At 36.9% G+C, this 18,818-nt stretch overlaps 1 pseudogene; it reads right to left on the reverse strand.

Annotated features, from left to right (window-relative positions):
* Positions 1-18,386: 18,386 nt before the first annotated feature.
* Positions 18,387-18,481, reverse strand: LOC121169568 (annotated as a pseudogene).
* Between the last annotated feature and the right edge of the window lie 337 nt (positions 18,482-18,818).

An 18,818-nucleotide genomic window follows, 5' to 3' on the forward strand; every position in this document is an offset into this window, starting at 1 on the left:
GCCTCATGCCTCTTAGGTAATTTGGGAAGTCACTAAAATTTGTCTTTGGTAATACTTTTAAGATTTTTTATGTATTTATTTGAAAGACAGAGTTACAGAGAGACAGAGAAGGGGACACACACACACACACACACACACACACACACACACACACACACACAGAGGTTTCATCTCATCTGCTGGTTTATTTTGTGGTAACCAAGGCTGAGCAGGCTGAGGTTAGGAGCCAGGAGCTTTGTCTAGGTCTCCCACATGGGTGCAGGGGGCTCTAGGATTTGAGCCATCCTCTGTTGCTTTCCTAGGCATGTTAGCAGGGAGCTGGGTTAGAAGTGGAGCTGCCAGGACTTAAGCTGGTTCCCATATGGGTTGTCAGCACTTCTGGGGGTGACTTAACCCATTGGTGCCACACATTGGTCCCACAAATTGGCCCCTAGCCTTCCCCTTTTAAATAATAATAAATACAATTTATCGAGCACTTTCCATATGCCAGGAATTGTATATGGAGCTTTACAAAGGCATACAGAATTTTGTGTAATCTTTGTCCCAAGTTTGTCAGTGGTTTCTGTTTTTCCTACATTCAGGTGTGCTCTTTCGGTACATTATCTCATCTCATTTTCATGGTAAGTTTATGAAGTTACTGTTTCTATTTTTATAGATAAATTAAACTCCAATGGTTGACATTGTTTAAGATCAAAGATGTAGAAAGAAATAGAATTGAAATCTGAAATACGGTTTTCAAGGGAAATGGTGAGTCTTACTAGCAATGAGATGCAGTGCTGGATTTAGAAAGATGTGAAGAGAGAAATGTTTGCCTTGGGAGGGATATTCTTTATCTAATTCTTCATTCAACTCCTTTGAAATTTTAAGGCCAAAAGTCAGAGTTATTTTCAACTCTTTCATATCCATTTCCAGTCTTTCAGAAAACTTTTCAAAGTACAACATGTACAGAAGCCAACTACTCTTTTCCTTGTTTATGACCATGACTTTGGTCTCTGTCACCATCAGTTCATTTGGATGACAGCAGTTGCTACCTTTTGTCCTGATTCCACGTGGCAGACATTGTAGGTTGCCTGTCAAAATCTGTAAGACCCTCTTCCGCAGCCCAAGAAATGCACCTTGAATGCAGTTGTCTGGCTTGACTACATAACCTCGCCTTGCTTTTAGCTGTGTGGTCATGTGCTTAAGTGCTGGTTAATAGAATGTGAGCAGAAATGACATGTGCCATTTATGAGTAAATGATTTGTGACATTTGTGGTTGCTCCCTTTCTGCTCTTGTGTTCTTTTTTGCATACTAGAACTTGGATCTATTACTAATTTGGATTTGACCTTGCAAGTCACAAGGCACTTAGAACAAGACCAGAAACTTGACTCTGGACTCATGAGTCACCATGAGCAATATACTTGCTCTAGGAATCTGAACCATTCACATCAAGACTGTTACATAACAGAGAAACAAACTCCTTTTGTTCTTTGAACTACCACAATGTTGGTCTCTCCTAACATCCTGTCTTTACCCTAACACATGCCCTACAGTCTATTCTATACACCGCTGCTGGAGCAAACTAGTAAAAAGCATAAATCATATCATCTTGTATTGCTGCTTAAAACCTTAGTGGCTCCCTGTTTTTCACTGTATAAATCCACAGTCCTTAGAATGACCTATCCGTTTTATTATACATTACATTTCTGATTCTCCCATTTTTTTTTTCTGATTCACTCATTGGTTTGCTTTTTACTCTGTCAAATAAGTTTCCCAACAAATGGTCTTTTCTCATACTGTTCCTTATTCCTGGGAAAATCTTCAGATATTTACATGCCTTGTTCTCTTATTTCATTCTGGTGTGGGCTCAGTTATCCCTTTTATAGAGAAGCCTTTCTTATGAACTAGCACTCCCATGACTAACTAGCTAGCTCTTTATCGGGGCTTTGGTTTCTTCACTGAACTTATTATTATAGATAAAAAGGCAGGGATCAGATAAAGAGCCAGAGGAAGTATGTCATCTCAGCCCCCACCCCACCCCTACCGCCCCTAGGATTGCCTTGAAAACTCATCCCATGACTGGCAACCTGAAATGGCTATGCTGAAAATATTCAACCCTGACTGTTGATAGTGCCTCTGTGGTGATCTATAATCTATGTTAATATCTTTATAATAAAACTACAAAGCTGGTGTTCCCTCTCCCATCAAGCACTTTTATTCTTATGAGATTACCTAAAAATGCCAGTAAGTGGGCAGTTACCAAATTCCTGGAAATCTGTATTTCATGGGAAATTGCTCAAACCACAATCCCCTGTGTTTTCAGATCACATAAAAAGATGACTTTGAACCTTTTGGTTGCAGTTCATCCTAGAGTGTGCCCAGTCTCTTCCTTAGTCTGTGCTTTCACTTTGCTAATAAATATGAATCCTCTGCGAACTCTGATCTATGTCTTGGGTAACAGAGACTTTTGAACATCACTAGTTGACATATATGTTTGTTATCATACCCTTCTGTCTTTTTTAATTAGAGATTTTTAAGGAGATTTTTATCATACTCCTCTTTTTTTTTTTTAAGGAGAGTCCTTTATTTCTTTTTTTTTTTTTTAATTTATCATACAATTCTGTATAGGCTGGGATTGCTTCCCCTCAAATTCTACCCACTTCACTGTTTGCAATGCATATTCCATGAGAGCAAGGAATTTATTATTTTTTTTTGTTTTAAAGATTTATTTTATTTTTATTGGAAAGGCGGATATACAGAGAGGAGAGACAGAGAGGAAGATCTTCCGTCCAATGATTTGTTCCCCAAGTGAGCGCAACTCTGAAGCCAGGAGCCTCTTCCATGTCTCCCGCGCGGGTGCAGGGTCCCAAAGCCTTCACCACTGTGCCATTGCGCCGGGCCCTGAGAGCAGGGAATTTCATTCATAGCTGTCTCCAGGGTGCCTAAAAGAGTGCTTAATACATCATTTGGACTCAATGATTTTTTTTAATGAATGGCTTTATTTATGAACCTTTCAGAATCCTGGAATTCCCTGATTCTCAAATATCACTGTGTGTAAAACATCATTTGAGCATTGATTCCTTGGGTTGTATCTGATTTGGCTTACTATGGAAGGGTCTTAGAATTTTTTTTCCCCAAGTTGCACCCAATCTTTATAATTTTGATACAGGTGGTAGGGTGATACTTTTTGAGAAACACTGTATGAAGGCAGTGGTGCATCCATTGCGCCTTGCATAGTACCTCAAATGTAGTAGGTGCTTATCAAGCACTTTAAAAATGGATTAGTAAACAAATATTTATTATAGTTTCTTAGATTTCAGGTACTCTCTGACATGCTGACAAAAGCCCAAATGAAAGCTTGTAATTTTTTATACTCATTTGTCTATTCATCCAAGTCCCTTAGGCCTGAGATTCTACCTACTGCTACTGCAATGTGACCTAAGCTGCCTCTTGTTACAGTGCTTCCGGAACTTTAACATAAAGCACAGGGGTTACCTGAGCACCTTGTTATAATTCAACTTATGATTTAGTGGGTTTGGGATTCTGCAGTTCTTACAAACTCGCAGGTGTCACCAAGCTGCTGGCCCATCAAGTTCTTGTTGAGTTGTGTAGCTTTCAGCTAGTAAAAAATAAACAAATAGATAGATAGATAAATAAATAAATAAATAAAATGAAAAAAAAAAAGAAAAGGAAAAAGGACAGTGGGCTTAGGTGGCTGCTGATTATGGTTTCCCTGGGGCTACTTTCTCTTCTCCTGCAGAGAAAATTCTTTGCCCTAAGTCCAACTGTAGCTGCCTTGCTTTTGAGCTCCTGCAAGAACTCTACATGGTTTAATTTTAAAAAGACCCAAAACCAATTAAGTTAGAGCATTTAGTGTGACTGTAAAATTCATGGATCTAAACTGTGTTGTTGTTTTTCTGAGGGGGATGAAATCATGTTCCTGTTTAATTAAAAATGAAATGAAGGTGGCTATGGAAATGACAAATAGATCGCTGAAAGTACTAAGGAGAACCTGGATGAAAGAATTTTTTGTTTGATGAATGAGACTCAAGCATAATACATTTCTTAATTTAGTCTAACCTGTATGAGATGATTTGTTAGGAACCATAATGCCTTCCTTACATTTTTTAGCTTTAAAGAATTCTAAAATTCCTACTGGTACTGAGTTCTCTCGTGTTAGTACATTTAGATTCCAGAAGTTCCCCAGGACAACGCAAATGCCTCCGGAATAAGCCAACATTAGCTACTTAACAGTCATGAATGCCTTAAGGTAGGGGATTGTAATTTGAGGATTTATTGTTTAGCTTTCAGGGGAATCTCTGAACTCCTTAAAATCTCATAAAAAAAAAAAACTTACGTGTGTCCAAATATAGAATTTGTATCTTTTTCCTGAGGGAGAGAGCCCATAACTTATATAGGATTCTCATGGGTTCTGTGATTCCACAAATGTTTAGAATCAGTAAATAAGAGGATGATGGAGAACTAGAACAGGATTTTCAAGTGGTGAGAAAAAATTTACAATACTTTACTGTAATTTGTTTTGCTTGATTTCTGTGTTTCTTTCCTTCAATTATATTGTCATCCTTGGGAAAATATCATACTCATCTGTTCCTGATCTCCAGAATGCTCTCTTCCACAGGGAGTTTCCAATGTGCAGTTTGAAATAAGAAGTGGATCTCAATGTGGAAGGAACATGGTAAGCTGAGTAAGGAGGCAAGGTCAAGGAGGGGTGGGCATTCCAGCATAGGACTCTGGGTAGCTAGGTAGTGGTGGGATGAAAGTGAATAGGGAAGACAAAGGTTGGAGTGGTACTCTGGGAAAACTTCAGTGGGCTGATGCTTTGGACAGGGCTCATTTATATTTGCACATATCATTTTTGGGATCATTCTTGATGGGAGATCAAATCCAGCTCTAACGTTTCAGCTTTTTCTTCTTGTTTCCCAGTTAAGGCATGCTGACCAATCAATACAAATGAATAATTTAAATTCAGTATCCCTCTGTCACTATCAATAATACTTTTGTGAGTGATGTAGTACTATGGTAATTCAATTTGTTAGTCACTGCCACACTTTCACATGACAGTCTGCTGAAGTTGTAAACTTAATTTACTCTAGGCACTTGACACAAGTAACATTGATGGGTTCATCGTCAAAAATATTGATTTTGCCCCAAAATATCTTCTCTACATTTGTGTTTATTGAATAAACAGGCACCTGTCTGGTTAAGGAAAGCTTTTTAAAACAAAGCATGTTTCCCCTTTGGTTGTAAGCAACTCTTTGTTGAAAAACTTAAAACTGATTGCATTAGGGTTGAGAGAAATGAGCTGTTGTTTTGGCCTTATTTGCACATTTTCAGGGATAGGATTTTATCTGCTTGGGTAGCAGAGTTATCTGCTGAATAGTTTTGAATTTTAAATAAGTGTCCACAGTGTCCTACAATTGTTCAACCTCGATCCATTATTACAGACTTTTATGAGTGATACTTTGCAAATCTATTAATCAGCTGCTCCCCCCACCCCGGCCTTTCATATGGAAAGCTGTTTTGCAGTTTCAGTCAAGATTTTTCTTGTCCGGGTCAATTTTCCTAGGGCATCTGATTACTTTTCACTTGACATAATTTCTAGATCACTTCCTAGTTGTGGACATTCTTCTTTGATTGCAGCACAGAAGTTGGCTTCTCTTTCAAACTGACATCCAAAGCCAAATGAAGTACTCTTGATGAGATCCTAAAGGGATTGAATTTCATGTAGAACTCGTTTGCAAACAGTGCTATCAAACTCCTGTTTTATTCCCCATAAATTGGATGAATGAACCATGTATAGTATACTTGTCTCTGTTTTTCCTCTCGATTGAGAGGCTTAAGTTAAACATATACTCTTGATGTATTTTTCCATGAATTAACTGCATGCAAATAAAATGGTCAACTTCAGAGAAACATAGATGCTTGGGTCTCTTAGTGATCATATTATGAATAATTAAGTACTCTTGGGGAGAGAGTATTAGAAGGAAGGCAGACAAGAGAAAGAAATAAGAGAGACACACATAGAGACCCTTGCAATAAGCTCTCATTGCATCCTGTTTTTTTCTTTATAGAAAACACTTATTGCCGCTATAATTATATCTCTTAGGTATCCAGGTATTCTGAGGTTTATATATCATTGGGCACAACTGATACTTTTAATAAGATTTATTTTTATACGCTCTAAAAATATCTTTATTATGAAAATTGACATACTTACCAAATTATGGAACTTGAATTCCCATGAACTCACCATCCAGATTCAATAAATATCAGTTCATGGTCAATCTTGTTTCATTTATATAACCATAATTCCCTATCCAGGGTTATTGTAAAGCAGGTATAAGGCATCATTTCACCTTAAATAATTTAGTACATTTCTAAAACATCTAGGTAAAAAAGCTTAGTCTCAGGACCATCACCATATCAAAGAAGTTAAGTTGTATTTCAATAATATACTTAGTGCACAAATTTCCTTGATTTTCTCATAAATTTTCTTATAGAATTTTGTTAGAAGAAAGATCCATAATAAGTTTCATACATTTCAATGGATGTTTCTTAGTCCCACTTAATCTCTAGGTTTCCTACCCTCCTTCTAACCTTGCTGATAGGCTCTCTTCCTCCTCTTTCAATCTCTATACTATCCATTCCTCTCTTAATTTTCCTTGCCTGCCTTCCCCACCTCTCTCCCCATTCACTGTAATTAGTTATATTGAATCCTCCAATCTGGATTTTGCTTATTGCATTTCAGCAAAATCACTCAAAGGAGTCTTCTGCCTTCTATTTATTACAAATTGGTAGAGCTAATCAGTTGACCAATATTCAGGTTTAAACTTTTCACAAGAAGACCTCATAGGTGGAGTTACATACCTTCATCTGGAAGCATGTAATGCCTATTTCTCTCTCTTATTGTGTGTCAGAAGTTACTGATGCTCATTGCCTAGTTCCACAGGGCTGTGAAATGGTGATATTCTAGTGTTACAATATTTTCATAAAGACAGACTTTCTAGGAATGATATTGTGGCACAGCATAAGTTGTCACCTGTGACAGTTACTGGTTCAAGTTCAAGTTGCTGCACTTCCCATACAGCTCTTTGGGCTCACAGCAGAAGATGGCCCCAAGTGTTCAGCCTCTGTACCCACATGGGAGACTGAGATGAAACTCCTGGTTCCTGGCTTTGGACTGGCCTAGCCTTGCTGCCTTAGTTCCATATAGGAGGCGAACCTACAGATAGAAGATTTATCTTTCCTTCTCTAACTCTGCCTTTGAAATAGATTATATATTTGTTTGTTTATAAAATAGGTATTAACTGTTTCAATGAAATTAACATCATACAAGAAGGGCAAGATAAGCTTGTCTGTTTTTATTTTTAATTACCATTTTTCAGAATAATGAACTGTTTGCTTCTATCATCTGATAGTAATCAAAGAGGCTTGTCATGTTATAATGAACATATACTACAGTTTATATGTCTCAATCCATTGTGTGTGTGTATGATTTTTACCTCTGATCAAATGATTCTTTGCTGAAGTTAGAACATCTTCATGTTTCCTCTTCAGTCTTTAGACATGGCTATTTGTTTTGGATATCTTTCTTGTTTCCTGATGTGACAAGATGATTTAATCTCAACTTCAATATTTTCTGTCCTGGAACTATAGTTTCTCAAGGAAACTGGTTCCTTTTAGCAGGAAATGGTATTTAGAGATGACAGTGTAGGTCCCAGATTTGTTCATTGCTGTTGAGTTGGTCAATTTTTCTAGGCTTTCTAGGCTTTCACTGGACAGAGCTAAGAAAACGTGTTTTAAATATAGAATACATCATAATATGATATTTCTTGGTGCAAATTCAGAACAACAGTGTTTTCAATTTGACATTAGTGATATTACCTCTATATGGGTCAAAATTCCTGCTTAACAACATTTTAAAAGTACTTATTTTCTTTATCCTTTAATGACACAGAACTATCACAAATTATAAGGCTGTTGAAAGCGGCTTAGTGCATTTAATACTCGTTCCATGCTTAAGATGTATCTCACCGGGAATAGAGTATTTACGAGTGAGCTCCCCCCTGGGTTGTTATGGTACCAATTTTATAAAAGGGCTCATTTATTACAGTTTTCTCTTGCTTTATACTGATTGCTTTTTAAAATTTAATTTATTCGCATAATCATATAAAGTATTAGAAATAGACAGTGTTGCAACTAAAAAAAAAAAAGATATGTTCTGAGAAATTTCACTTCTATCTCTGTCCCCTCTGTGTTTGTTTTTTCTCCACAGATAACTATTTCCAAAGTAACAGAAAAAAATTACAATAGTATATGAATAAATTATAGGCAAATAATGCAATGAAATATAACAAAGTGAAACCATTATGACATCACTACTTGTTATAGAAGTAGAATGTGGCTTTTTGTTTTGTTTTTTGTTTTTTAAGATTTATTTATTTTTATGGCCAAGTCAGATATACAGAGAGGAAGAAAGACAGAGAGGAAGATCTTCTGTCCAATGATTCACTCCCCAAGTGAGTGCAACAGCTGGTGCTGCGCTGATCCAAAGCCAGGAGCCTGGAACGTCCTCCAGGTTTCCCATGTGGGTGCAGGGTCCCAAGGCTTTGGGCCATCCTCAACTGCCTTCCCAGGCCACCGGCAGGGAGCTGGATGGGAAGTGGAGCTGCTGGGATTAGAACCGGTGCCCATATGGGATGCTGGCGCTTTCAAGGTGAGGACTTTAGCAACTAGGCCACCGCGCCAGGTCCAAGAAATAGAATGTTATTGTTTAAAAATCTTCATTTATTCCTCTTGATTATTACTCCTTTCTTTCTCCCTAAAGTAAAAATTATTCCAATTTCTAAAATTTTTGTTTTGTTTGCTTTGCTTTTTAACCTGTGAGTGGAATCATATATATACTGTTTGGGTCACAGTTCATTTTGTTCCACATCATGCTTAGGATCATAAAGCAAGATTTTTTTTATGAAAGAATCATTTGTTCATTTTTATCATTGTAATTTCCACAACTTAGTGTATTCATACTAATGAACATTTGGATTGTTTCCAGTTTTGTCTATTGAAATATTTGTGCATCCTTGGAAATTCCTACAAAAATAATTTTATTTCTATTGTATATAAGTGTATGAGTGTAATAGCTGAATGACAAGAATATGCATATGTTCAAATCTAACATATATGGCCAGTTCTCTAAGTTATACTAGTTTAGATTTCCATAAATAAATACAAGAGTTCTTTTGATTCACATTCTATATAAATACAAAGTAAATCTCTGCAATTATTATGCATTCATTTGTGTCATTTCATAAAGTTTCAAGATTTTTGCATATGGGTCTTGTGGAATACTAAAGTTTATCCTTTTGTATTTAAGATCCGTGTGAATTTTGTCTTTTCCCATCACATTTGTATTAGCTTTACATTATATATTTTTACTTGAAATATAAATATTTTCAGTTTGGCTTGTATTTGATTTATATCTTACAATAAAATAGATTCCTAGTCATTTCATCTTTGTGGTTTTTAGTTACACGAGTTCAGAATTCACAGATAATTATAGTTCAAATTTCTTTTCCAATGTTTCAATATCATATTTTTGTTCTATTGTATTAAGTATTCCAGAGTAACTTGGGTGAAATGGGTATTAATGTGCATCATTACTTTTGATGGGAGTTTCTTTAGTGTTTGAGCATTTATATTATATTTACTGTTTGATTTTGAAAAATAGTTTCTAAATTAAGGAAATTCACTTGTATTTCTAGATTCCTTAGATTAATTTTTGTTTGGGAGTGACCAATGCTGTTTGGCTGTCCTTGAGAACACTGAGTTTTTAAAATAACAAACCTATCATAACATACTAGGCCATATCAAAAATATATTTCATATACTATAAAATTCATTCACTCAGAACACAAGTTCCATGACTTTTAGAATATTTCCAGGTTTATGCAGCATCCAGAATATTTTAGTTACCGACAATGGACCCCTGTGTCCATCTGTTGTCAAGTCCATTCTGCTTTCCCTTCAGCCTCATGTTATCATTAATCAGCTGCCTTTATAGATTTGCCTTTTATGCAAATATCATGTGAATATGTCCATTTTCTGATCATATTTTTCATTTGGCATAATTTTTAAAGATTTATTTATTTTTATTGGAAAGGCAGATATACAGAAAGAAGGAGAGACAGAAAGATTTCCCATCAGCTGGTTTCACTCCCCAGGTGGCCACAATGGTCAGAGCTGAGCTGATCCGAAGCCAGGAACTTCTTCTGGGTCTCCCACATGGATGCAGGGTCCCAAGGCTTTGGACCATCCTCTGCTTCTTTCCCAGGCCACAAGCAGTCACTGGGATGGGAAGTGGAATAGCCAGGACACAAATCAGTGCCTTCATGGGATCTAGCTCTTGCAAGGGGAGGATTAGCCAAGTTAGACACTGTGTTCTAGCACGTTTTCAAGTTTCATCCATGTTATATCATATATCAATGGTTTGGTTTCTTCCTTTTTGCTACCAAATAATATTGCTTTTTATGGGCACATGGTATTGTATTTAATTATCACTTGATAGACATTTGTGTTGTTCCTTTTCTTTATTTTTAAGTAATTTTTTTACTCCAATTTTTAAAAAATCTATGTTTACTTATTTCAAGGCAGAGTGATGGGTTGAGTGATGGTGTTTTCATCTGAATATTCACCTGTCAAATTATCCAGAACCATTAGGACTGGGCTGGGCTGAAATCAGGAGCTGGAATTCAATTACTCTCATCTGCATGGTTGGTAGGAACCCAAATATTTGGGCAATCATCTGCTGTTTGCAAGGCACATTAACAGGAAACAGGGTTTAGGGATCTCAAGTGATGACATAACCTCGTTTGGTTTTGTAGACATTGTTGATAATGGCTATGAACATTGATGCCCAGGTATATGTGTGGATGTGTTTTACATTCTCCTGGAGATATGCATGGGAGTAGAAATGCCAGGTCATATGGCAAGTCTATGTTGACTATCTTGAGGAACTGACAAAATAATTATCAAAGTATGTTGCTATTTACATTCCAATCAGCCATTTAGGAGGAACTCAATTACTTGGCATTCTCGCTAACACTTGTTATTGTCTGTTATTTTTGTATTAGCTATTGAAGTTTTTATTTGAATTTCCTGAATGGCCAATGATGTTGACCATATTTTTATGTGATTTTTGGCCACATATGTATCTTGGGTGAAGAATTACTGTGATACAATTTGTTCCTTTTGAATCGGATTTGTCTTTTTAATTCCTAAGTTGCAAATGTCTTTTATATGTTTAAATTCAAGTCCTTTAGCTATTAAATAATCTGTAAGTATTTTTTTCATGTGATGGGTTGTCTTATGTTCTTGATGGTGCTCCTTGAAGCACTTTTATTAATTTATGAAAAGGTCGCCCTGTTTTATGTTATTTTAAAGTAAAGCATTTCATTAATTTTACTTTGTATTTTTATTTTTAGTGTATGGCAAAGTTTGATTTCTGTATATTGATGTCTACATTGATCATGTATCCTGAAACTTTGAACCAATTTTTTTTATCAGTCCTAATACTATGTCCAACGAAGCCCTGAAGCACCAGAAGCAAAAGATACATTTACATTACATTTGAAATTTACCTATGTAGTGACCTTGACTTGAACTTCTTAATTACTTCTTGAGGCTTTGTTTTTTCAGTATCTTTCCATTTCCTCCTGAAGGATTGCCTTTAGAATTTCTTTTCAGACAGGTCACCTAGTGACAGATAATCTGTTTTTATTGATCTTGGAATGTCTTTATTTCTCCTATTTTGCAGATGGGTTTTTGTTGTTGTTGTTGTTGTTGTTCTGAATAAAGAAACTTGATTAAAGGACTTTTTCTTTCAGGATTTTGAATATATCATCCCAAAGTTTTTCAGACAGCATGGTTCTGGCAAGAAATGAACTGTTAAATTTCATCAAGGCTCTCTTAGGTTGAATAGCTTGCCTCATGATATTTCTAGATAGTCATCTTGTCATTCCTTAGGTTTATCCTACTTGGGGTTTTGAGTTTCTCAGATATATATGTTAACATCTTCATTACATTTTGGAAGCTTTTACTTATTGAAATAGTCTTTGTGTCCTTTGTATCTCTCAGGGCAATAAGTGTCTATATCAATCATTTTAAAGTTTGTTGCTTAGCTTCTTTTACATTCTAACTTCCCTCACCATTGTGGACATCTATAATATTAAACAGCTGTCTTTGATTGTTGATTACGAATGATCAGAAAGTAAAGCTGTTTATATTTAGTGATTTAAGGAATAGTACAAATGAAAACTAACCCTGAAATACATGTTTCCAGGTTCTCTCTCTCCCTCCCTTCTTCTCCCTTCCTTCCCTCCCTTCCTCCTTTCCTTCCCCTCCATCCCCCTCCTTACTTCCCCTTCCCCACTCCCTGCTTCCTTTAGGGTTGGAAGGCTGCTGGATTTTTAGGGTTAAGACGATATCAAGGCTGTTGGTTTTCAAGTTTGTTTGCACAGATGTGAAAATCTGTGCATATGAAAATCTCCAAAACCCACTGTTCTACTTCATAGTGAGTTTCAAGCAGAGTTTGTTTTGTTGTTGCAAGCATTTGGTACATTCTCAGAGTTCTCAGAGTTCTGAACATTTATTTTGATACATGTTTTCATTAAGGAGAGGATTTTTTTAAATTATATTTTGACAATCTTTACATAGTTAATTAGGGTAAAAATGTTCAAGGGCTACAGGAAAGTGGGTAAGACTATTATTTTTTCCATATTGTTTCCTTCATGTTTAAAGGGGGGTATTAAGGGGGAAGGCGCACCCAGTTTCCCATCCTCCCCAGGTCCCGGATGTAAGGCATGCTCTGTGGTTCTTGCTCAAGTGGTTTTGATATTTCAACAGTTATGAATCGCTGCCAATATTGCCACAGAACCAACCAAGCAATTGCAACCACCAGCTGATTGGGGCCATGGACTGTGCCGGGCCCTGTGCTTGCTAGCACATACAAGAATCTGGTTTGAGAACACCTCAGACAAAGTATCTTTGGAGATCTCCCCAATCAAAATGCTGGACTCAGAACCCTAACCAAGAAAAGACAGAAGACAGAACAGGTCAATCAACCACCTCAGCTATATCTTGGCAGCGAAATATGGGGCAAACAAGGAGAGGATTTTTTAGGAGAGAATTTTAAGGAGAGGATTTTCAGAGATTTTTACCCCACACTCCTGTAGTTGTCTATAATTATATGAGTTTTATATGCTTCTGTTATCCATAGGATGAGACTCCTGTCATTTGTAGGGGCTAGGACTGAAAAAATGTAAGCAGAGGTATAAACATATATACACACACACACATACAAACATATATACATCCAAATATTAAAGTTATTAAAACCAACAGAAACCTAGTAGGTATAAATTTTTCTTCTTACCTCAATAATGATAAAATTTATACTGTCCTGGTAGGTCAGGTTTGAATTTAGAATTTCCAGACTCGAGATTTCTATGCCACAGCATGGAGAGAGAGGAAAGCTGACTTGCAAAGGGCCTCTTGGCTGGACATCTACAGCCTCTTGGTTGGACAAATCTACAGATTTGTGATCAATGCATCAAAACTATCTCTCCCCTTGGAAAATATCCTTTCCTGGGCAACTTTTCAGGCATAGGTATGTGCACAAGGAAGTGTATCTTTCCTTCAGGAGGCAAGACCCAAAGAGCAACATCCTCGGAGGCCCCGTAAGTAAGAATAAACTTAGGGAAGGACCTCCTATCATTGGGTCTGTTTAGAGATAGAGTTCTGAGATGTTGCGTATTTGAATAATTTTGGAAGTGTGCCAGTGGGTATATTAACTTGTTGCTGAGTTGAGAGAGAAATGTGTAAGGTCAAATTTGCGCTGAAACTGTAAGACCACTGAGACTAAGATGAAAGTAAAACAGGCATTCTTGGGATCTGCTCCAAGGTGAGGTTCGCTGGTCTACAAAAGTGGGCCAGAGAAGTTGGGCCCAGACCAAGGCAAGTGCTGCTTAAGTAGTGGTGCTGACAGGGCTTGAGGAGAGAGTATGTTTTGTCTTTTGATTGATGGCTCTATTTAAATGAGTCCCCAGACAGATGTTCTCTGTGGGAACTTTTGGTATCACCCAGGGACTCTCTGTTCCCAGAAGTACCCAGGGGTGGTTCCTCTTTGGTCCATTAAGGACTTCCCAGCCAACCCCTTTGTTCCATCCATAGAACTTTCCCAGCTAACAGAATAATTGTAGAGACGTCTCAGAACAATGTCTTCTGAAGTTTATTATCAAGATAAAGCTCCTCCACATACACACTGCCCCTGCCCCCTGAGCTTAGGCTACAAGGGTAAAATTAGCTGAGAGAGCATCTACTTGCGAATTTTTGTTTCCTGTAGGTGTTATTGAAAATAGTTACAGTACTATGTGGCAAAAATATGGAATATTCTTTGCTCCATTGAAATTGAAATTTCCTGATAATTGATGTTTATTTACTCTTACAATTAAAAAAAAGATTCATTTATTTATTTTTATTGAAAAGTCAGATTTGCAGAGAGAATGAGAGGTAGATAGAAAGATCTTCTGTCTGCTGATACACTCACTCCCCAAGCGGACGCAGCAGCCAGAGCTGAGCTGATCTGAAGCCGGAGCTCTCTCCTGGTCACCTGTGTGGGTACAGGGTCCCAAGGCTTTGGGCCATCATCTAATGCTTTCCCAGGCCATAGCAGGGAGCTGGATGGGAAGTGGGGCACCCAACTGAGATTCTGGCAAATCCAAGGTGAAGACTTTAGCTACTTGGCTACCATGCTGGACTCCACATCTGTTTTTGATTATTGCTCTTCAACATTTTGGTGAGAATATAGTTTATGAGGAATTATATATTCCATTTATTCATGATCCAAGTATATTAAGTGTAATTTAATGTTTGTGACTCCATATTTTAATTTTTGGAGTCCTATACCGTGTGTGTGAGAATTCATTCTATAATGTATTGGTTGTGGTATAGTAATGATTTCACAGCCCATGAAGTTGTAAGTGAATGATGAATGAAATAGTTTTAGAAAAATATTTTCTCTTCAGCTGTGCGCAATGGCCTAGGCTGCATTGTACCTGGGCAGTTGTTACACTGTTGGGAGAAAAGCAGCTAATAGATGTCAGGCATCCTGTGCCTGGTTAATGCCAAATCTGTGTTAACCATATTAGTATGCCGGCATATTCACCTAGCCTATTTTATTTTTTTCCCTTAAAAATATGTGTGTGTGTGGAAGTGCCATGTCCATAAGCCCTGGGGGCAGGGGAGTCGAGGGTGGGGGTTGGGTTGCCTGGGTGGTCCTGAGGCCTGCCTGTGTGGTGGGTACCAGATCCTTGAGCCCTGGGGTGGGGGGAAGCATCTGGTAGGGCCCAGGTCATGCAGCCCCGTGGCATGCTTGTGGTGTGGACTTGCAGGCAGTCTGAGGGATGGCACAGGTGGGGCCATGCGGTGACATGAGGACTCATGTCCAGGATTGGTGGTCTGACTAGAGTGCATGAGTCTAGGCCCCCTCAGTGGAAAAGACAGAACAGTGGATAGCAGGCACAGATGCACACAGAGGCTAAGGCAGACCACTCAGGGCTGTGGAGGACATCAGGCACCATAGCAGACGAAGGAGGGCAGGACAAAATTGGACAACTACCACATCCAAACAATGACAGCAAGTATCTGGACGAATTGAGACTCTGTGATCTACTATGTCAGCCAGTGGGCATTGGAAAGATTTCCTCAATCTTGGACCAGTGAGATTGACAGCATTTTGGATCTATTGAAACAACTTGAGCAGAACCCTTGCAGTGTGCTCCACATTGTGACCCTGGGTTGATATCAAGAGGCTGTTCCTATATCTGGGTACTGGAATGGTTGGGAGGCTGGGTATGGCCTCCCCCCTTATCTCCTCCCTTCCCCCAGATACAAGAAGATGAAAAAGAAAATGTGGTAACAATTGTCTCATCCACTTTCCCCTAGTACTCGATCCTTCCCACACTGATCAACTATGTAAACATCATCAAAAAGAAAAATTAAAAAAAGAAAAATATTTTCTACCTGGAAGTAACTAACATTATTTTTATTTTAAAAATTAGAAAAAACAGACATAAAGTTGTACACACTATGGGGTACCATGGGATGTCTTCAAATGTGTACAAATTATGTATTTCTACAAATATATGCATCTCTTATATAGCTTTTCTACCATTTTCCTATATCTATGATGTCAGCATACACTTAAGTTGTAGAATGATGGACTTGTGGTTATTGTGAAGGACTATAATATTGCAATAATATAGGAAAAAAGGGAATTGAGAGGGTGGAAGGAGCAATCTCTGAGCCTATGGAGCCATATCATGGAAACATTTTTAAAAAGGAAGAATATATATATATGTATATATATGTATATATATATATTAGAAACGTTATCAAATGTCAGTTTATGGCCTTTTATTTGATAGTGCAGTTTTAATTACTGTCTTGTTCTTGTTAGTTGTCTTGGTTTTGTAAGCCATATGTGTCTGGGAATTTGTCCATTTCTTTAGGTTGTTATATTTATTGTCACATCTTGTTCATAACGGTCTCTGACAATATTTCATGCTTCTATGATGCTAACTCTAATGTCTCAATTTTATCTTTTTATTGTTAAATTTATAAATTTGACATCTTTCCTTTTCTCTTAACTGCTAAAAAAGTTTCTTTTTTAACTGTTTTATAGTTTTTAATTTCATCCGTATTTGATATATTTAACAAATTTCTATGTTTGCTTGTGTGCTATTTTATTAGCTTGTTGCTTTACTAATTTTGAGTTTCATTTATTCTTGCTTTTATAGTTCCTTTACAGTTATTTCTGCTTTTTGAGATGTAGATATTCATTGGCATAGACTTCCCTCTGAGGAACATTTTTTTCTTCTGTTTCTTGTAGGTTTTGCTACTTTCTGTTTATATCATCCCTAGTTTTAAGAAACTGCCATTTTTTCTTATTTTCTTCCTTGACACATTAGTTGTTCAGGAGTCAGCTTTTCTATTTCCGTGTGTTTATGTAGTTTCCAGGTTTTTCTTTTTATTGGTTTCTACTTTCAGTGCATTATTGTTAGAAATGATGCACTATAATTCCTATTCTTCCATGTTTGTTGCGACTTGTTTTGTAATATATCTTATGATCCATCCTGGGAATATTCCCTTTGTTGTTTGGAAGAATGTGTATTCTGCCATGTGGAATGGAATGTTCAACATTTATGAGATCCAATTGACCTAGATGTAATTTAGCTGGAATTCCTTTGTTGATTTTTTATCAAAATGATTTGTTGATTTATGAAAATGAAGTTTTACACTCCATTCTTATACTGACTTCTATCTTTCCTTTTAGATGATCAGTATTTGCTCTACATATTTGAGGACTCTAATACTGGATACATATGTCTTTAGAATTGTTATTTCTTTTTGCTGAATTGGACCCTTTATCATTTTATGACATTTTTCTTTTTTCTTTTTAAAATTTATTTCTTTTTATTCGAAAGTCAGCTCTACAGAGAGGAGGAGAGATGGAGAGAAAGATCTTTATCTGCTGGTTCGCTACCCAAGTGGCTGCAATGGTCAGAGCAGAGCTGATCTAAAGCCAGGAGCTTGGAGCTTCTTCTGGGTCTGCTACATGGGTACAGGGTCCCAAGGCCTTGGGCCATCCTCGACTGCTTTTCCAACCCATAAGCCAGGAGCTGGATAGGAACTAGGGCTGACAGGCTGCAAATTGGTACCCATATGGATTCCCGGGGCGTGCAAGGTGAGGACTTCAGACACTAGGCTATCACACCAAACCCTGCTTTTCTTTTAAAACCATTATATTTTACTTAAGTATTGCTACTCTTACTTTATTTTGGGCTCTGTTTACATGAAAAAGGTATTCCATGCTTTAACTTTCAGTCTATGTGTTGTTTTCGTGACATTAGTTCACCGTAAGCATTGTGAAGTTGTGTCTTGATTTTAAATATATATTCAGCTGCCCAATGTCTTTTATTGGGAGATTTTAATCTGTTTGAACTAATCATTAATAGGTAAAAATCTAATTTCTGCAATTTTGATACTTGTATGTAGTTTGTTGTAATTCCTTTCTCTTCATTACAATCTTCATTGGTGGTTAAATTATCTTTTTCTGGGATTGTATTTTGATTCCTTTTTTATTTTTGTTATCTATATAGGTTTTTACTTAGTACAAGGATTATAAAGAGCATCTTTTGGTTATAACAAACTACTTTTGAAATGATAGTAACTGGATATTGATTATAAACACATGAAAAGAAATAAAAATAAATATGATACAGTAATATACCCTTCACTTATACTCCACTCATCTCCACATTTGAAGTTTTAAAATATGGAATGCTTCATGAATTTGTATGTCATCCTTGCGCAGAGGCCATGCTAATCTTCTCTGTATGGTATATGTGCTGCCGAACTGAGCACAACACAATTGAGTTTTTGATGTCCCATTTACCTGTTTCTATGTTTCCTGTCTCTTAAGATTAGCAGGTAGTTATTTTAATTGTATTTGTTTATATTCATATTCAAGATATTAATTGTTTGATTTTAGTAATAGAGTATTGTGAATTTGTATAAGTACTGTTACCTGTGTGCTTTCTGCATTCTGGGATTTTTTTTTTCTTAACAGTAAGATCTTATTTTTCAGCTTTAAGAACTCACGTTAGCATGTTTGTGAGAAGAGGTCTGGTGGTGATACATTCTCCCATATTTTATTGGGAAATGTCTTATCTGCTCCTCATATCTGCGGGATAGGTAAATT

This window comes from Ochotona curzoniae, unplaced genomic scaffold (genome assembly GCF_017591425.1).
Source record: "Ochotona curzoniae isolate NIBS_2020 unplaced genomic scaffold, NIBS_Ocur_1.0 scaffold_1852, whole genome shotgun sequence".
In the NCBI taxonomy this organism is placed as follows: Eukaryota; Metazoa; Chordata; class Mammalia; order Lagomorpha; family Ochotonidae; genus Ochotona; species Ochotona curzoniae.